Source organism: Drosophila miranda, chromosome XL (assembly GCF_003369915.1).
Source record: "Drosophila miranda strain MSH22 chromosome XL, D.miranda_PacBio2.1, whole genome shotgun sequence".
Classification (NCBI taxonomy): domain Eukaryota; kingdom Metazoa; phylum Arthropoda; class Insecta; order Diptera; family Drosophilidae; genus Drosophila; species Drosophila miranda.
The window spans coordinates 8,831,305-8,853,062 of record NC_046673.1 but is presented as its reverse complement, the minus strand read 5'-3'; the positions used below and the strand labels follow the sequence as shown (position 1 = coordinate 8,853,062).

The 21,758-nt window shown below is 43.5% G+C and overlaps 1 protein-coding gene across 6 annotated transcripts in view; it reads right to left on the bottom strand.

Annotated features, from left to right (window-relative positions):
- LOC108156758 (cAMP-specific 3',5'-cyclic phosphodiesterase) overlaps positions 1-21,758 on the bottom strand; it is a 120,467-nt gene that overhangs the window by 87,922 nt on the left and 10,787 nt on the right. Inside the window, exon 1 of one of the 6 annotated variants that reach the window (XM_017288447.2) lies at positions 14,565-14,834. The exons of 3 other annotated variants lie outside the window; for them this stretch is intronic. The gene's annotated coding sequence lies outside the window, so the exon portion shown is untranslated. Of the gene's footprint in view, positions 1-14,564; positions 14,835-21,758 lie in introns of those variants that run through there. 2 more of the 6 variants (XM_017288455.2, XM_017288463.2) reach the window with 2 other exon arrangements.

Genomic DNA, 21,758 nt, shown 5'->3' with positions numbered 1-21,758 from the left:
TTACTTAACATAATTCGCTGTAATTTGTGTGTTCATGTTAGACATTATTACGGGAGAAAGTCCTGGGTTTGTCCGGGTTTTTGCGGCCCTACTTCATTGTGTTTTTTTTTTTGGCCGAAAAAGGGAAATCTGTTGTTCGAGTGTGTATGCTGTTGAAGCATTATTCATACCGATTTATGATCCATCTTTTCAGCTCTTTGTCTTGCGTTTTTTTTAATTTACTGGAGTTTGTGTGATGTGTGTTTCCTGCCCTCAGGTTGCCGCCTTGTTTGGGCTTTGTCTCCTTTTCGTGTATTTTTTCTTTGTGTTTTGATGACATTGAAGAAGAAGGTTAGATAGGACTTATCAACAGGTTGCCTTTAGGCCTTTTTGGATGGCAGAGATCTGTGCAGAAGCGGAAAAGCTGAAGCCTTTGATTGAGTCCCCGGAATCTATGTGTTATCTGAACTAAAACCAATTTATGCCTGAAAATGATCCCATAAATATAAAATACGAGCTGCCAGCTCTCAGCTGGGTACAATTTCGTGGGCAAAAGGCATTCGGTTTGTCCACTGAATCCCCAAAATAGAATCAGTGGGGATTCGATTGGCGAAGAGGCAAATCTGATTTTTTTTTGTCGACCCTGTTTCCTGTTTTATTTTCTAATTTTGAACGCTGTTAGATGCTGGTTAGGTCGGGACAGAGCGGGGCAGGGCAGGGCAGGGACTGGGCGCAAAGGTGTCCTCTCTGGCATGCCATATCCAGCCGTTACCTGCAGGCCATCGGCATGGCGCATGCAAAATCGCGGGAAAATTTCGTTTTACTGCAGCGGCCTCCACCGGCGACCCGCGGCGAAGCGTATACAATTTGATTAGCTGACAGCCGGGGCGCCGCAGCAGCCTGCGGAGCTGGAGAGCACAAAGTGCTCCTGGTGGCTCTTTTGGGCCAGCAGACACCAGCTAACATTTCAGAGGCGCAGCCACCATCGCCAACTGATGGCATGGAATGGATGCAAGGGCATACCCAGGATTCCTCGAAGGGTGGGGCCCCCAATTAGGTACAAAGCCCGACACACTATAGCCCTCACAATCACTGCACGCTTTACTCCAGAGGATGTGCCTTTGGCTGGTCTCACTCTCTTTCTATTCTCTGATATTTGGGGCTATTGTCGCTGCTTTCAATGCATGCAAGTCTGCAAGGACAGCAACCTTTTACCCAAGAGGAGGATCAAGAGATACGAGTATGGCTGCAGAACGGGTCCTCACCAAATGGTGGTACCATGAGGTGGTGCCATAAGGTGGTACCATGAGGTGGTACCATGAGGTGGTACTAAACGATAAACCCAGGGGCCTAAAGGGAACTGGCGCTGATTCTGGAGAGCCTGGAGCTGCTACTGATAAATAAATATCAAACAAATTGATGTTGAACTAGTGTTTTTGTTGAGATTCATTCGGCATGCCGAATGGCAGCCAGCAGGCGCTATGTGGCTGGATACTGATGTAATCCTGGGGGGCTGCCAGGATTAGGTTGTCAACGCGGTGGAGCAGCTGTAGGTCCGCAACATGGCAAACATTTTGCATATACTGCGACCAGAGGACCATCAGCATCGATGGCGATGTCAAACACTGAGAACGAGGCATTTGCCCGGATTCCACTCCCAATTCCACTGCCGGTCCTGCCACTAGCCCGGGGTTGAAGCGAGGCTCGAGAGAGTAGTAGGTACTCGTATGTGATAAGGATAATAAGCACACACATAAATATAGTACTACAGTGTGGGGCCAAAGGATTGTCTGTGTGCTGGCATAAAGCGCATCAACGTTAATGGCACCAACCAGGCAACAGTCAGTCGCAGTAGGAGGAGGACCATGAGCACGAGAACGAGAACCAGAACGAGAAAGCCATGCTCCAGATGACATTCAAAGAGCTTAGCTCCGTATGGGAAGTGGACACTTAAAGTGGCCGGGAAGAGCCAAAAGGAGATTATAAAAATGAAAGCGGGGGCCCAAGAGAATGCCGAGTGGTGCAAATAGCCCCATTGTGCGGCAGCCGGGAACCTAAGAGCCCAAGAGCCACATTCCGGCAGAACGCCACATTGGCCCTGACATTGGTCCAGTACACGAGTGGGTAGTGCTTGCCGAGCGGAAGCCAAAAGGAGATTGAGCCTGAGAGGGCTCTCTGTACGATTCAACCGGATTGAATTGAATTGAATTGAATTGAATTGATTATTTTGCTACCTTCCACTGGCAATCTGCCGCACAGCTGTGTGGGGGCCGTATATGTGTGTTGTTTACTCATTTGACAGAGACCCAAAATAGCACATAGATTGATTATGCATATTGTTTCGGCATTGCAATGGAATGGAGTCTATTTTTGGCCAAGAAGAGCTCCTTAATTGGCTGTTGTGACCATTCTGTGGAATGGCACTGCCTTGCACGATTGGCCTGCACCCCCCTTTGGGGCATCGAAGGACACATTACATTACTGCTTCACTTTTAAGTCTGCCATACTCGTATTACATATTAGGGGGACACTGCCTGCCCCTTTGAAGAGGAAGGGAAAGGAAGCCTTTGGGTGTGCCACAAGTTGAAGTTGCAGCCAGTCGGAACTTGAGGGAATTTGCTTGTTGGGCCAAATTAGGCATAGATCAAATCATTTAACGATAATCGAAGTATTCATTCATTCATTGTTGGAGAAAATTGGAATTAGCTCATGAACATTTCCGTGTCATGATTTTCGAGACAAGAATGTCTGTCCAGACATTCTTCATTAGTGTCCTTCGTCCTTCCAGCAACAAATGAATGCTGTGCAGGATTAGCAAGTGCTATATTGTCATGAGATAAGGTAATTTTTGGGCATTAGAGGGTCAAAGATGCCTCGCTTCAGAGGAGTAGAAAAAGTGCCTTGAAGATTGCTTTTCAGCGGATTCAAGGCGTTTATTTTGAAGTGCAATCCAATCATTGCTGATCCTTTATATACTTAAGCCACAAGAATTAAACCAAGAGTTTAAACGAAAATCAAGAAAAGTTTTTATTTCACAGCTCCAATTTGTTGTATATTTAAACCAAATATTTCCGTATACACATCAAAATGCAAATGTAATCTAAACTCTCGAGGCAAATACGAGCATGTTTACATTCGAATCTCAGGACTTCTCTCTCTCTCTCTGAATATAAATGTAATATTTTAGAGCAAGATATTATTACAATTCATTACGAGTTTATGCGCATCCTTAATATTTGTAGTTTAATGTGCCATTAAGTAATGCTTCATGTCAAAGGTCCGTTCGAATCGACTCTGGCTTTAATTGCTCAAAATGCAATTGCCAACAAATAAAATGTTTTTGTTGTTATTTTGTTTTGAAATGGAATTAGTCGAGTGCATGGGTAGAACTCATTTGGTTCGGTTTGTTCTCGGCTTTTCGCCAGTTAATTTGCGCGAGGGTCTGAACGTAAAAACTGAATCTGGCCGAGTGAAAGTTTTGGCACTTGCGTCTAGAGTGCCGATTTCGTGGGCTCTGGTCAACGCTAGACGGTCGGCGGACCCACAAAAACCGACTTGATTAGGCGACATAAAACAAGTTAATGACAGCGCTCATTATGGCAAAACAGCTGGGTGCCCCCAGCCGCCAGCCGCCAGCCCCTCCACCCTCTATCATTTACTAACACATACATGCACACATCTTGGGGGTTACGCACACGCAATTAATCATGCGGCTTTGTGCGGGTTTGGGGGGAGGGTGGTGGGCTCGGAGGCTGCCGGCACAGACTTTTCACTTTAAAGGCAATTTATTGCTTTGCACCCTCCAAGAATTGATAAATTTTTGAATAAGCTGCGGGACACCCACCCCCATCCCACACCAACACCAAAAAAAAGAAGAAAAAGAGAAGCAAAGAAATGAATCCACCACGTAAGCAAAAGCCGAATAAAAATGATGAAAGACTTACGGACCACGTTGCGTATACATGATGAATGGGAGGCGCAAACAAAATCCCAATAAATGGCCGACAGAAAGGCATAAAAATTGCACAAATAAACAAGGGGATACACCGCAGGGCAGGGCTGGGCTGGGCAGAGGGGGAGGAGGAGGGGATGAAACATATTATAAAATACAGCCACAACGTAAAAATGCTCGGGGAAAAGGCCTCCGCGGGCTAATGAGACCCGCCCGACCGCAGAGAAACTGAAAGTCGAACCGAACACTTTTCCACTTCTCCACTTCACCACTTCACCACTTTTGCACTTTTCCGAATAGTTCGGACAGTTTTTTCCCCCATCCTACTGTGGCTCGATTCAGGGCTTTATGCAAGTGCCATTCATTATTAAATCAAATTGACACGCGTCCAATTCGGAACTTTCTTCTGCATTTCCAGTAATTACAGCCTTAGGGGTTGGGGTTGATCGATGAGGTGGTTCGAATGCAATTACACTGGCTGCTCCCCCTGTCTCTGGGCTTCGGAAAACTTTAAAGTTTTCTTTCCGATTTGCCCACAGCCAAAAAAAAGAGGAAAGCAAACTTTTTTTGAACCGAAACCCATCCAAATGGGAATGCCTAAAAGGGTTGTATTGTTGGCCAAATGAAAGTGCACTATAGAAAGTTTGAGGTGTCTTGTTTCGTTTTGTTTGAGACTACACCTGGCAGGGGCTGGTTCGAAAGGAGTTTGGCACTTGATTTGGGGAGGTATTCCGTAAGGGGCTTGGCTCTTTAAAGTCTCAAATCAAGTGGCATTCCCATTCGAAAGGTGAGTGAAATCTTGAAAAACCAATAAAAACGATTATCCATTTTATTGGGGTTCCTTTTTCAGCTCCAAATGAATTGGCGGGGAATGAAACTTGCCTTCCGGTCCGTGCTCCTGCCTCTGCACCTGCTCCTGCTCCTGCTCCTCTCTCAATTTGCAGTTTTGGGGCCCAAACCAAACATAACGTGGCATGCAAAAGTCCGACAACAAAGCCTGCAACCAGACAATTGCTCTCTCTCTCTCTTTTTTTCGCTCTTTTCCATCCCGATTGACATGTAAACAGGGCCAAAGCCGGGGCTAAGCAAAGCCACTGCTCTCTCGACTGGCAGAGCCGTTGGTCCGTGCTCGGTGCTCGGTGCTCGGTGCTCGGTGCTCGGTGCTCGGTGCTCCGTGCTCGTTGCGAACTGTTGACATGTGGTTGAGCTGTGCACCACGCCACTGCCGCTCGCCTGCAATTGAGCGTTCACAAATTGCTTTGCCCCACCAGAAAGTGGCAGCGGGGCAACAACAGCAGCAACCACACACGGTGCGGAGGCATCATCGCCGCTCGACATCAGCTCGAACGCCTAGGTCATAATTGGCTTTTGGCCTGGTGGCACGTAAGTACGTACACATGTACATATGTATGTGAAATGCATATTGGAAACCAGTGCAACAACAGGGCCCGAATCGGGGAGGCGAGGGATGCTCTGATACCCTTTTTGCATACGAAATGATTGCCGATAGCTGCGAATAGCCGATGTATATTTGGTATTTTCCAAAACTGACCTGAAATTGTGCCACTGAAATCATGACAAAATCAAGCAAATGCACAAATTTGATGGAATAGGAAGAATGTCCGTGAATAAGGCACGCAACTCAGGAGGGGAGAGCAGACCACAGAAAATACTGCAACAACAACGCAGCCAAAATTCCTGTCCAGGCCAAATGTGCAGCTATGACAGGAGCAACGTTTTCCAGTCTCGACGAGAAATTAGACGATTCCGATTCTGATTAAATCCCAAGCCCAAGCCCACACACACACACACATACAGCACACCAATACTTGCACAAGCAAAATGTTGCTAATTTACAAACAAATTGTGTGCCTTGGCCTTTTCCGCTCTTGGTCTCAATAGAAGCCAAGAGACAAAAGGACACCGTTCCGGTGGCAAGTTGACCGCTGATCAGCTGGAAATTTTACAGAAAATTCCACACTGAATGTGCCACAAAGTGCAGCCAAGGATGCGTTCAGTTACCACTAATCATACGGTTTCGGAGCCGTCTAATTGGAAGTATTCTTGCAACCACTGCCGTGGCACACCGCCTCATATGAGATCTGGGAAGACTCCTATTGCAGATTGGCAGCCGCTGGAGTGGGAAATCTGCCGCACAGGCTGCATCCCAAATAGATGCCAAAGAGCATCTATGACACCCGCCTGCACTTGCTTTTCAGTTTTCAGCCTTCAGTTTTGGGCGCCACAAAACAGTTGGCAACTAAGTTGCCACAGGCAGGCAGGAGGGGGCAGGAGGGGGCTGGAGGGGGTGTTACGGGTGCCTAATTGCATGCAGAGAGTGTACTTCTGTTGCCACTGGCAACCGTTGGTAACTTTCCCGATTGGCCCCTTGCCGTTCTCTATCTTTCTGGCTGTCTTTTCGACTGTTTGTGACTGCCCTTTTCTGTATAATGCTAAACTTTCGTTTAATTCAATTAAATTCTAAAAGTTGCACTCGACTTGCATGCTGCATGCTGGGTACTACGCTGAAGGCTGTTGATGCCGCTTGTTTGTGGCTGAAACTTGCCAATTATTTGCAACATCCCAGTTGGGATACATATCCGCCTTCTGTGTGGTCCTGATGGCGGCCAGGAGTGGAAACAGGGACCGCTGACCGACGACCGATGATCCAAAAGATCTGTAAAAATGGATCGCCTGCTCGACTCTCAATGATTACTGGGACACTTCCGATTGCTTTATAATTATTAGCCATTTGTTTAGATACGTTACTCTCTCCCCTCCCCCCATGTTTTTCGTTTGTGTTTTTGTTGCTCTATTTTTTATGTATTTGCGGCGATAAGGCCATGGTGTGTGCCCTATAAATCACAATCAAAGTCATGTTAACAAGTCGCTGTTTGTTCTCGACGCTGGCTGGTTGTTTGCTGCCTTCTTTTGTTGGCCTTTTTACAGCCCTTATCTGCTTATCAGTAGTGTGTTTGGTAAAAATAATAATAATAATAATAATAACATGCACATTATTCGTCCCAGGCAATCGCATATGCTAGGCCAAAAAGGCGATAACTTTGCCGGATTAGCTGTCGTCCCGCATTATCTCTTCTATAATTCATTTCCAGATACAAGTTCTCCGCTCTCTGCTCTCTATCTACCAGAACTACGCGCACTTCGTACTTTTCAAATATCTCAGGCCACATATTCTTGAAATAATTAGCCATTTGTTGCCTCCTCTAGGAGGCCCCACATGCAATCCTTTCATCTGGCGCTAATCGGTACTTCCTCAACTTCAGCTAAATTAATTTGTATACGAACTTTAAGCAGCTTATAGCAAACTTTTCACTATGCACGATAAGTAGCTACAATATTTAGGATATATACACATGTACTATATATATATTCTGTGTATAATAAAGCCAACTTCGGGACTACTCTGGTGACTGCTCGAAGCAGAGGTTGTGCATTCTGTTACACAGAAGACATCTCCATGGTTGTTATGTATGCCAGAACCTAATCAAAACCTCATTCAAATTTTATGCACAACAGGTGGAAGGTGCCAAACGAGAGCGAAAGAGACGGAGCGAGACAGAGAGTGAGCTAGAAAGAGTGCGTGTAAAACAGATGGGCAAAAGTTCTAGGCAAGCGGAAGCCGAGTCAGAATCTGTCCAAAAAAATAAACAGCAGGTAAAAACAAAAAGAATTTTAAATGTGCAGGGAGAGAGAGGTCTTTTGGCAATTGAAAATTTAAGGCTAAAAGTTTATGCAAAACGAAGGATAGCACACGGCCATTAAAATATTGTTCCCAAAAGATATCCGGCAGCAAGAAAACAAAAGATTTCGCACAAATCTCAATTGGATGTGCCAAGAACCCTTTTCATTTTGCACAGCAACAACAAACAAAATGACAGCGTTATACGCAATTTATAATTAATTTATATTCAAAAGTTTTCGAGCAGATACATTTATGTGGGGGTCCGGCCCTGCGGCCTGTACGCCGGATCCGGGGGAGCCATTTAAATTTCCCCAAATTTGTTTGGCATCTGAGCGAAAACAGATTCGGCTATGAGTATGGCCCCAAACAGATTTAATTGAACAGAAACTGCCACACATTTGCTGGAGGGGAGCAGGAGATCCAGGGGCATGGCTATTCCATTGATGGACGGTTCAGAGTGTGTTTGATGTCCCTGTGCCTCACTTAATGGCGCGTTTCCCCATAAATATGTTTGCCAATTGAGCGGCAAGTTGTACATGCAACAACAACAACAACAACACTGGGGACAACCAGCTTTGGCGCAGGAGTCACGGATTGCTTTGATGTGAACGAAGTCCAGTCCAGTCCAGGCTGTTGGCAGCTTAACAGCTTTGGCTTATAGCCATATGATCTAATTGGTTGTGGCTGAAGCATCGCCCAACTGGCCAGATTAATCGAAATCATTAAAGACAATTTAAATAGTAAGACGAGCAACGGTCATGTACGAACATTTGTGCAACCAAATATCAAATGAAAATATAGCAATATATTTAATAAAATCGCTTTACTCAATCAATCAATCAATCAATAAATCAATCACCAGCAATAATGTGCTTTATGACAGGTGTGGCTAATTCCCTCCGGCTATCCATCGGAGTGCAAGCAGAAAAGAGAGGAAAAGACTGTCCCGAGCTCCATTGCATTTGCAAATTCAATTTTGGGGCTTAAGAGCTTTGGGGGTAAGTGCAAAATGCAAAATGCAAAACACTATAGGCTTTGCGCTGGAAACGGATACGGGGAATCTGATTCCGATGCTGGTTGAGATTTCATAAATGTAAATTATATGGCCACAAAATCAAACCGCACTGGCCAGCCGCCTGCCCCGCACTCTACGCATATCTCTCTGTCTCTGTCTATGTCTGTCTCTATCTACCAATCGACTCAAATCCCCTACGAGGCGTCCCATTCCCTATTGGGGCGCAGTTTCGATTATTAATTTCAACTGACAAATACACATGTTTTCGAGTTGGGTCCATTGGAAGGCAGGGCTGATTGTGGCACATGGTCTATCGGCTGTGTGTGTGTGTGGCATGATAGAATCAACTCCGCCCCAGATAGAAGACCCTTTAATTAGAAATGAACCAAAAGCAAAAGCAAAAAGCCTCACAGCCGCAATAGCCAAAAATGTGAAATCTAAAATCCTGGATAGCCGAAAGATGAAGGTCTGGGGCAAAAGCCTAAATGGAATTTGATGAACGTGTCGTCTCATTGTCCCGGCACCGGCACCCACAAGCCTGACTGCCTCAAATTGATTTCGAATTGCAAATAAAAAAAAGAAAAGAAAGAAAAAGAATGGGAAACCACACCAACGGAACGGCTCTATTGTACGGCAAAAACCAGTAATTTTTATGGTTTTTTCCCTGTCTCTGTTTAGTTGGGTGTTCTACAATGCTAATATTGATCAATCTCTTCTGCCCCTTCACGGCGGGTGTCCTAATTCTGTCTACCATGACACATCAAGAGATTTAGCTCCAAGTTTCATATGGTCAATATATTTCCGAACCCCATACCGCATTTCCTATAGATCGGTAGCTCTCCACGATTGTTGGGTATCGAGTGGAAATCAAAGTTTGATGCTTGGCAGACTATTGGCAGGCACTGTGCATAATGAATATACAGTGCATGGCATGGCATGGCTTGGTGGATACTTTTTTAGCTTCTGCTTTTAATTAGAAATCGGACCACAGTAGCAGTAACAAATAATGAACTGCACACCTGTCGCCCTCTCACCTGTGCATTTCTTCTGCGCGAACCCAAAAAAGGGGGTGGGAGGAAACAGAAAGGAAAAGCTGAGAGGCAGTGCAGCCGCAGAGCCGCAGCAGCTGGAAAATCGAAAATCGATGGCTCAAGTGGAAACCAGTGGCTGGTGGGTGGGAGGTTGGAGTCTAGGCCGCCTCAAGGGGGAAGAAAAGCATGGGGCATGCAGAAAAGCGAAAATTTTCGCTTTATTTTTATGCTTTCTTTCCCTCTCTCTCTCTCTCTGGGTGTAAGTGTGTGTTTGTGTAAGTCTTAGGGCCAGAAATCGATGATGAAAATGTTCATTGAATAGAAACTGGAAAATCAAACAATCGAATTCAATTATTTCGTAAATTCAAGCAGATAGCGACAGATACACGCACACGTAGAAAAAAGGAAATCAAAAAAAACGTCTGCTGGCAAACATATTGGAATACAGCAAGTCTTTGAGGGGTGACAATATTTCATATTTTCATACACTCGCATGATAGTCAAAGGTTTTTAATGAATTTTTTTGCAAAAGCGATTGCCAACTGACTTTTCGACATTTAATAAAAATGCTCCTCATGTGCAAATACACATTTATTTTTACTTTGACTCTGGACGTGAGTGGAGTTACATGGAATTAAAGAGGAATACAAATTCGATTGGCTTCTGGGTACGCTTTTGCATATCAGATTTTATCCGACATACGAGAATCTCTTTGAGGAGTTGGATGAATATTTTCTATTTAATTACAGTAAATACCTCCCCCAATCCGCTCCCCTGATAATCTTCATTGTTCACTCAATCATTAGCAAAATATTAAGCATACGCTTATTGGGCTTATTGTTCGAAATTCTTGCACCTGAAGTGACATTTTCGTTGGAGTTTACGCAGAAATCGCATTCTGAATCGGTAATTGTCTTTTGTTCTTGCACTTGACATTCGAAAAGACAATTGGCAGGCCCATCCATTTATCCATCTATCGAGCGATGAGAGCTCATGAGAACTAGCACACATTGTTTAAGCCTTGGCAAATTTCTCGGTAAAATCAATGGAGAAAGTTGCCATTTGAACTTTTGCCTGACACAAATTGTGGAGCGATAATTTTCACCATTAGCCATGGTCAGGGCCAAGACGAAAATGATGGTCGACAGTTTGTCAACTTCGGTTTGTCCTTGATTTTCTATGCAAATTTGCCCCTGGTCAACCAGAGGGCGGAAGCCGACCAGTGAGAGGGCCAAACAGATAATCAATAGGCTTGCGAACAGCATACAATATTGTCTTGGGGAATGCGAATGATTGATTAAGCCTGTTACCAACTAAGTGGTTCGGCCCCCTGCCCATCTGCTATTTGTTAATATTTAATTACTAAACTTTCCAACGGATTTCATCTAATACCTGACTGTCTATAGTAGGTATCTGTCGCTGGGTTCTGCGGTTTGCGGAATGGCATAAGCAAAAGTAGAGTCTCAACCGCAAACAAAACCCCAAAATGAAAGCCAGCCAGCCAGCCAGGCAGCCTGGCGAGTGTTCTTGTCGTGTTTAATAATCTGCGGTTAAGTGGAATGGAATAAACGAAGGAACGATAAAGATATGGGGAGATCTTAGCTGAGTGAAAATTGAAATATTACGTATACGCACAATTGCACATACAAGGGCATATATGTATTCATGTGTGTATGCGTGTGGAAAAGAGCACATTAAGAGTTTTGAACACCCTTTTTGTACACTATGCCCTTCCAATAAAGATCAGTTGACATAAATATATCATTGGTAAATGGGAGCTGTTTGAGGAACAACAGTTGCTGGTAATATTTTGAGTACATGTCAGAGTACAAGATAGATAGATGATAGATAAATGATTTTATTAGCTAGATTATTTCTGATAGTATTCAGAGTGGAATCCATTATCTTGGACAAAGTCCAGCCCGTGCCATAGCGTCCAATCTGCTGAGCCAAAGCCCATGGCATTTCTGGCTAAGCCCTTGCCGGCGAGTGTATCTTAAGTCGCTGGCGCTGTCTCCATGTTGACAAAGATTATGTGACAATAAGCTTAGATAATTCATTTGCTACGAGGAGCACATAAAGCAGCAGACACCCCCACAAACACAGCCACAGACACAGACACAGACCCAGCACACAGCACACAGCCATGCCATAGAGGGGTGGCCGTAGCAGCCAGAACATCCAGAACACCCAGCACCCAGCACCGAACAGAAGCAGCTGTCAGTTGTGTAAATATTTTGTGGCAAGAGTACAAATAGAAATGCTGTCGATAAATCGAAGCACATGACTAGCCTTGCATTAGCAGCTGCGAGTCTGCGGGTCGGTCTCTCAATGTAAGACCAAACAGCATTAGGGGGGATGCTGGCAGGCAGCTACTTAGACGAAGCCGAAGTCGAAGTCGAAGTCGAAGCCGAAGCAAAGGCTGAATCTGTCAATTACATTTCAATCACTTTGAGTTCGTGCCGCATGGAAATGAGTGCAAACGAATGATCAAATTAGTGAATGTCCCATGATTTGAGTCGATTTGCGTTCAAGATGTTGGCTTTTTAGCTCATTTTCCAGTCGGTCAATAAGTGATCATTGAGTTAGCTCCCATTTCCAACCGATTGACTGGCATTTTGACTATGATCTGCCGTGAATCACTAATCATTAATCAACAACGAATAAAGAGTGTGCATTTTATTGCTGGATTCTGGGGACCGACTCAGCCTTTTGTGCTATGTAATTGTACAGTCTTTGCAGAGGGTATGAAAACGGAATAAAATGCAGGCAGAAAACAAAGCTCGGTTAAAACATTTCAACATTCTTTTCATTTAAATGTAAATTGTTGCAAAATGGCGACGGATATGGAGCCATGTGCTCCTTCTTTCTGCTTGAGGAAACATAAAAATTTGCATCAACTTTTTTCTGCGGCCACAGACAGCAGTAAACAGCTCTCTTCCATCCCAGTCCATCTTCTTCCATGCCATTCGAATACCACTTTTGAACGAATTTGCCTCAATTTGCCAATCAACTTGAATGACAAAGTTGTCTTGGAGTGTATGGAGTGTGTGGAGTATGTGGCTCGGCCTTCTGGCTGTATGCAAATCCTTTAAGTGGCCATCGAGGGAAATGTTGCACACACCAACAGTGAGACCGATAAGCTTGCGCACTTAACAGGTGCAGATCTTATCAGGCAGCAAGCGCTGCCACGCTTATCCGACCCTAAAGATTTTTTCTGCCCAAAATATAAATTGGGAACAAAAGAACGAATTTCCCAGTCGCTATGTCGCCTTTTAATTGCCCCTGTACGTCAATCATTTACTCAAGTAGAACACTGTCATTGGAATTGGAATTGGTATTGGAATGGGAGTACAGTAGACACCGGTTATGTCACACGCCAGTCGAAGGCGCTCCTCGTGTCGGTTCCCAGTGCTATCTACTGTAAGAATTGTACGTAGCTCTTGTCCCAAAATACCACCTACTTCTGGCATTAAGTCGACTGGTCGACTGGTCTCTATCGCACTAGAGACTCTTATCTTATCGAATGCTCGCCTGCTCGCTCGGCCACCTTCCCGTTCCCATTCCCCTAACCATTCCCACGGCCCAGTCGTCGATTATGAAACATTTCGCATTTCTGTTCTGTGATTAATTTTAAATAAAATAGCCCAGAAAAGTCACAGTAGATTAAAAATAAGTTTAGCACTCCATAAATGCACTCAGCACGCAGCGAAAGTATTCAAAAAAGCACTACAGATGGATATACTCGGATACTGGATCCGGATGGAAAGCCAAATAAATTATCAACACACATAGCAGATGCTCCTGCCAGAACCCCTGGGCAGTTTACTGTCAATATACGAGCATCTATGGGCTTTTCAAGGGATTCTAATTTGAAGCATTTCCTGTAGATCGGTAGTTCTCCTCGATTAGTGGGTGTCGGGTGGAAATCAAAGTTTGATGCTTTCAATAAACGCCTGTTGTCAGACGATTGGCAGGCACTGTGCAGCAGACAGGCATCTGTGCATCATCGTCATCATTAGCGGCGAGCAGACACTGCGGAAGATGATTTTCTCGATACGCCTCTGGGGCAGAGTGACGCATTTAAGGACGCACTCATTCGATTGAGCAGCAGCCATTTACCGGGAAATTAAAGAAATGCTGGGTATGGGTAGGATGTCTGTGAGTGGACTCTCGTTAATCATTAATATTTATGGGCTGTGCAAGTTAACATATGAAATTCGATACAGAGCGACTCCAAGCGGCAATAACCAATGACCAACCATGTCCAGCATCTGTATCCCCGACTAAGAACTCTCTTTGTCTTTGGTGTATTACAGACGAAAGTCCCGATCCTCATCCCCAGTCCTGATCAACAAGTTTCGCTTTCATGTTTTCTGTTCGGACTGCCTCGCTGTCAGGATATGAACAGTGAGTGTTGTTGCTGTGCATTCTGGGGGCACTCAGGCGAACCCTAACAACAACCCCAACAAGTCAAATTATACTCAAATATATTCAAACAAATGGAGGTATGTATTTTTGCCTATGCAAACGATAAAATCATAATATATTGCTAAATTTCTGGCCTCATTTTTCTTATTTTTTTGTATATTGTTCCTTTTTCATTTTTTGTACGCATAATTTTCAACGGAAATCGAATCAAATGCAATCGAGTGCAAAATGATATGCGAGGATTCGAGTGGGAATAGCAGGACAACGTCAACGAGTCCTATACGTAATAATATGGTATAATATGTATTTATTTATGTTTCGTTTCGTTTCACCCTTAAAGTATGCAGGTGGCAACGTGGCAAGAGACTCTACCATTCAGAGAGCTTCATTTTGATTGTATTTTATGAAATATTAATTAAATAATTCCCTTTTTCCGTTCTGAATTTCGCTTACCTTTTTGTGCGGTGGAGAGTTTCAGTTTCAGTTTCTGTTTCTTTGTTGCTGTTGCTTTAGGTGGAGTGTTGTTTCTGTTGTTGTTTTTGTTGTTGCTTTTGATGGAACGGGAGTTGGGGGGCCCGGGCCGTTTGCCCACCAACCTGACTTACGGCACAATTTGTTTTAATTGCTTTTTAGCTTCAGCTTTTACTTGTGTTGAATTTTTTTGTAATTTTTTAATAAATTTTTATTTTTTTTTCGTCTTGTTTCGGTTCTGTCTTCTTTTGAATTTGTTACGTTTTATGTATTTATCTGCGAGTTTCAGGGTGGGGGAACAGAGGAGCAGAATGTGGAAATTAACGCGCAATGCAAACAAAGAGTGGAATAAAACACACAGGGACCAGAGTCAGAGACAGATACGAGTACGAGTACGAGTACGAGTACGGGTACGAGTGCGACTACTGGTAGAGAGACACACAGAAATCAGCGAGTACCGAGCACAACGAGTGTACGTATACGAGTACATATGTTTCTGTCCATTTTCATTTCATCGTACTTTTCTGATACTGATTCTGATTCTGGTTCTCTTTCAATATTTTACGTCCTTGTTTTTTTACACCTTTGTGACTTTTTGGCTTTTCTTGCGGATAAACACAGTTTTGTCTCGTTCGCCGTTTAGCTTTTGGTTTATTTTTATCGTTGTGTCGTGATTCCGTTGGTTCGTACGTTCGTTCGTTCGTTTGTCCGTTGGCTCGCCCCGGATCAGGGCACCGCACAGAGGCGGTGGCAGCTACAGCTACAGCTACAGCGGCAGCGGCATTCATCCACTCGACTGCTCAGTTTTATAAATAAGTTTCGTTGTTCTTTTCGGGGTAGCACGCAGAGCAGCATCGAATGGCCAGAGCGAAATGAATTTTAAGCCAAGCTAGCACCATTGATGATAGCGGGGACATCTCATCTCATCTCATCTCATCATGTGTATCTGTGAGATACACGCGTACAAGACTCGATAGAAACAGAAACAGAGCGGAGCAGAGCAGACTCTCCTTCCTGGCGGCTGCACCAGGGAATGCGTTAATTATGCGACACGAGCACTTAGCCACAGACCCACAAGCATTTCAATTTTGATGAATTCCGTTCTTGGGGAATGTGGAAGGCACATCCCCCTGCTATTTATGTGTGTACGCCCCCCTCTCTCTTTCTGGGTTCTCTTGAACATTTGACGATTTCCCCTGTTCCCTGCTCGGAATGGATTGGTTGCGGATTGACACTTCTAGCGGGGGGAATGGCATGTGGCATGTGGCAGAATGTTGCTGGATACGTTTGGCAACTGATTATCTACCAAACTCTGCTATAGGTAGAATATTATTATATATGATACATATCTAGCCTTAAAGATCACAGTTTCTCAAATCATTCATGTCTAATATTCTAGAAGAAGGTAGCCTCAAGGATCTCCTCACTATTTGAGGGGTACAGAAGGTTTTTGCTAGATTTGAAAATTTCTCATTTCATTTTCTGGTTTTCATCATTTGCATGTCTCTTTCAAAGAAAAAAAAGAATACACAAATAATATTTTTAAATTGTTTTGTCAGCCGCACACAAAAAGTTCGACGAAATGTGTTAATTTTCTTAGGCCCCATTGTGATTGTTGTTGTTGTTGTTGGTGGTGGTGGTTGTGGTGGGGCTTTCTATAGCCGAGGTCCAATAATTTTGATTGCTGCCAAAAATTCTTAGACAGACGGCCGCATTTCGCTGGCTGACTAAGTGAGCCAGAGCCCCCACCCCCACCCACCCTCAAAAGTAACGGGGCAGGAAGGCGACAGAAGTGGACGACGAGTGCCTGTCTCTGACTGTTTATTTGCTGTACCCCGTGGTACACCCCTCTCGCAAGTCCCGCACTGATATCCGGGTCTACAATCGACACATTTTTATAGAGTTTATGCGTTTATTACGCTAATTGTTGTTGCTCTTGTGAGCTCCCCCCTGCGTGCCCCTACGCTCCCCTGCGTTCGATAGCAAGTGATATGAGAAGTTTTTGTCTTTGCTTTCTTTGGTTATTTTATTTATACATGTTTTTTTTTGGTTTAGCAATTGTGATTTGCTTGAGTCATCGGGAATTGGCCAAGTTCAAAGTGGTTTTGTTGTCTGTTGCCTTTTCTAGTAGAACTTTCGGGGGACGGGATGGCAACAATCTTTCGGGGATCAACAACTCTCTGAATGCTGAACGCTGAACTCTGAATTGTTTGTGCAGTTTGTGTTGGGAAATCTTCTGCCAATGCAGATGGAAAGTTTTGATAAGGAATTAGAGTTTCTAGGGGAACAGATTCCAATAATTGCCAATTCGAACTTTCAGGAGGGCCCCCTTTAGTATTCCTCTCTTTTGCTCTCTTACTTTTGCTCTTGTCATTCCAGTCTATAAAGTCTATCTATAGTTTTCCTTTGTATTGAAATCCGTTTGGTTTTGTTTAATGTTTTCTTGATGTTCTTTAGATTTTATTTTATTTCTTAGTACATATATTTGTCCATAAATCTTTGAGGTACCTTCTGTGGAAAGTATTATTGTTATTGCTATATTCTATATATCGTTCTATGCGCCAGTCATCCCTTGATTGCCATTGCCATCCTATTCTTTGATCTTGAGATCACCCTAACAAGATATCCTTGAATGCCTTTAGTCGCACTTAATTGAGAGCTTTTCGGGTCACTTTTTAGCATTGGGAACTCCGCTGCCCTGCAGCATCATTAATCATTGACGACTTTTAAGTTTTTGTTTTTGTTTTTATCGCCACAAAGAGCACCTTGCTGGCCGCCGAGCGAGCCCCTACCCAAACTTTTGTTTCAAGCACACAAATATATATGCCCCATCGGCGATTAATCAGTGAGCAATTTATAGGAAACAAATGATAACAATCAATAGAAGCGATTATTTTCGGTTCGGTTTTTGTTTCTGTTTCTCGATACGATTTTCTTGATTTCCCTTTATGGCACTTTCTCATAATGTTATTTACGGATTTAGCATTGACAAAATCGTAGCCCCCACGCCGTTTTGCAGAGCGCTCGTTAGCGGTGCCCACTGGCCAGACCCGACCTTATACGGAGATCAACCCTAGCAATGAATGCCCTGCAACAAGTTCTTGGAGCCAGGTTCTGTTTTTAGTATTCGGTTCGGTGTTGGTCGTGGGTTTAGTAAACGTTGGGTTTCAGTATTGGGTTCCAGCTATTTGTGTAGTGTTTCGACACCAATACTACACCTTATTTGGAATGAAATGGAATGGAATATCAACCTTAAAATGCTGTTCTCGAGTCCACGTTCTGTTTTGGTTGGTTTTAGTCGCTTAGTCGCTCTGAAGTTTCAGTTCGAGTAGAGTATGACTTTTTGGGTTCCATTTTTTTTGTAGAGTTTCGATGGGGATCGCACTTTCGGCTCTTCCCCCTTCGGTGGTGCACTTTGATTTGCTTTGCCTGAGATTTTTAAACACTTTTTTTCTTGCCGTAGTTTTTCTGAAGCACCTTCGACACTCAACACGCGACAAAAAAAAAACAAAAAAAAAAAAAACGAAAGCACTTTGAAAAAAAGTTCTATGGAGGGGGCATGGAAATGGTAGTGCAAAGACCACACGCACACCTTGGCGGGGAAAGATGTTGATTGTAGGATGTTGTTTGTTGACGCTGGCGGGGGGGCACGTGCTGCTGGCGCTGCCACTGCCACTGCCGTTGCTGCTGCTGCTGCTGCTGCTGCTGCTGCTGTGGGTGGTTGCTGCTTCTACTGTGGCGCTCACTAACTGCTTGGGGCTGCTAGCCGCTGCTGCTACTGCTGCTGCTGCTGCTCGACTTTCACGCTAGACGACTGCTTTGCAACTGCTTAGCGGCATGGGCGGCACAGCAGCGATAACGGCACTCCGGCCATCGGGCATCGGGCATCGGGCACGGGCTCGACAGGCCGTCTGTTCATGTTCGGGCGCGTTCGCTTGCCCGTCGAACATGTTGCGAGGCAGTGAAAGTGCACGGCACGGGGCACGGGGCACGGCGCGCCGCGGCGGTGTGCTCGGAAAAACAAAAACAATCGAGCCAGGAAATTGGCAGCCGATGCTCAAACAGGCAATCGGGCAAATAAACTGCATTAATCGAAATGCAGCTCAAGTTGACACTAGACACTGGGTGTAGGTGCCCTGGGGCAAGAGTCATTCAAAATAAATTAAAGTAAACTTTTGAATACAACATTTAAGACGCCAGCTGCACTTTCACCGGCGTCTGACATTTTATTAAATTACTTTCAATACCCATTTTAAAATATTTAAATATTACAGATATTTTGAACATTCCAAAAAATAAATTCCCTTTAATTGTATCAAGTGAATATTAATTTTTAACAAACAAAAGTTAAAGCCAACTGAAAGTTTCCTTTTCGAAGGAAAAACGTATCACTTTTTTTTGCTTGGTCTGTAAATATTATTCAAGAGCTAAGAATGGAATGGAATATATCAAAGGAATATTCTACATTTTCTGTACAGGCAAATATTATATTTTATTCAACTCTCCACTGGCACTTGGGACACTGTGCCGAGGCCGAGCCAACATGTTGCCGTCAGAGCCAGAACCAGAGCCAGAGTCAGAGCCAGAGACTAACATGTTGTGTTGGCTGACTTTGTGGGGCATTTATGTGGCCGATGGAAGCCCTCAGCAAACATCAGGCAGCAGAAGCCAAGTCCAGGACCAGAAACAGCAACAGCAACAGCACAAATTGCAACAGGAATGACAACGATAATGATTCTGATGATGATGTTAGAGCAGAAGATTCGTATGGTTTTAGGGCTGGCAGGCATTCAACGCATTCTGGCATTCTGGCATTCAGGTCCCAGGCGTCCATTAGTCATAGGAATTGTGCACACAACAATGGTCGGCACTCTTGTTTTCGCGGTGGTGGAGGGGGATCTGTGCAACGCTGCGTATGATTAACAAAATTAGCAAACATTTATCAACAGTTGCAGCAGGGCCGGTCCCCCCGGGGAAGCTGCAGAGGCGGTAGCGTTAGCGGTAGTGGAACTACTCGGAAAAACTAGAACAACAGATAGAAATACAAACTTTTGTCAACTTTTGTGACAAGTTTGTAGCTCTGTTCCCGTTCTCTCTCGCCCTCTGCTAAGCAGTTTAAATTCCTAACTTAATTTTGTTTCAACATTTGAGTTTGTGTTTGCTTTCTTCTCTGTTTTTTCCGTTTCCGTTTCTCTCTTCAATGGAGGTTTGAGCAAGTGGCTGGAGTTTGTTTTATCAAAAGATCGCTATTTTATAATTAAATAAATGCTGTTATACCTGCACCAAAGGGATCGTTTTGTTAACCTTGGAAGTCTCGGAACCCTTGATGTTTCCATTAATAAACCATAAAAACGTCTTTACACTATTTTCACTTATTTTATTAAAACTTACACTCGTTGCCAATTGCCTTTTACCTTATGAAAGGTATTCTTAATTTATTATTTCACTGTTTTTACTGGAGTCACTGTCGGGGACTCCAGGACTCCAGGATGCCGAGGATATGTTTTTATTTCTATGTTTTTTTTTGGACTTACGTTTACTTTAGTATTTGTATTTTATTTAATTTGTATGAGAAAGTAAGACTCATTAAGTTCTGGAAATTTATTTAATCCAGAATTCAAAAGGGGCAAAATAATACATATTTTCAATATTTTTGAGGTAGAGAATATTTTTGATCTAGAGATCAGCGAAATACGTTTGGATCATTTTGGATTCGTTATAGGTAGTTTATTAACTTTTAATATGGCCTATTTCCAATTTAAAATTTAAATAAATTGATGTGTTTTTGAAAGGGGTGCACTGGGAGTTCAGAATTTAGTTGGAGCTGAAAGTCATTGGGTACGCGAAAGACAAACAATAATATATCAGTTTCTTTGTCGGTACTTCTCGTTTCAACAGCCACATCGGATTAATATGCATAACTCTTCCCACGTCTCCCATCTTTAGTCTCATTCTCATTTTGACACTCAAACACAGCACCAAATGAATCCATCCTCTTCCTGACTCCTTCTTCATTGACTTTTGACATAATTGCTTTTATTTTTATTTTTCCCTTGAACGCAAATAAAAGCCACATGTCGAACCACCCAGCAGTACCTGGAAAGCCCCACCACTCCATCGTTCCCTATCCATTTCATAGTTAACATAATTGAAAGAAGCGAATATAGGATGGGAAATGTCAGTTAAATTGATTGAACATGTCGAGGAAGAACCTTTGAACTACACATGTACACACACTCGTATGTACATGTACTTCCACTCTTTTAGCGGTTATCTTGCTCTGTGTCTCTCTCAATTATTGACGGACTGACAATTTTGCGGGGGCTCGTGGTCCATGTGGCTAAAACAAAACACACAAAAAAGAAATCATACTCGTACAAGACCAGAGACCAGAGACCAAAGACCAAAGACCAAGCCCCCCCCCCCCTGCCCCCGATGAGCTTCCTACTGAACTGGGCAAAGGCTCATTAAGCTGGACTCTTGCTGGGTCACACCATACCCCCACGTTATGCACCATCTGCACCATCTACACCTGTACAATTCCCCACCTCCCCACCTTATACAAAAATCATTGAAATAAGTTTGTGCAATACGAGTACCCGTATCACTGCCTGTGCAGGAATGCCATACGGGAATAGTATGGATTTGCAGTTGTCAGACGGCAATTGAGTAATTAAAACTATCCGTTTCACTTACGATTTTCTTTGATTATGGGAAAAATACTGTCAAAACATTCCAAACTCACCTGCAAAGAAATCAATAGGAAGTGCAAATTCTTGATTAATTAAATTGGCAAAGAATGTGTGAGGACGGGGAAGGAAAATTGCTTGGAATATGGGAAAATGTTTGTTTAAGTTTCAGATTTCATTACAAATGGACTTAAAGTGTTGGCAAATACACATCAACGGCAGATAATTGAGTCATGAATGTCCTCGAGGGCACACTCAAAATACTATGAAATATTACTGTGATTTGAATGGAATTCCAAGAAAAAAGATTACCTAGAGTTTAAGCAATTACCAAACACAATGAATTCTTCGAATTATTTCGATATTTGAGTGAAATGGATTTTCTTTTACCATTTTAATATTGAACAAGATATCTTCTACTTCAAACGTGATATGGTCCATTTTCAGAGCACTAATTGTTGTTCCATTAGGTTATGCATGTATTGAT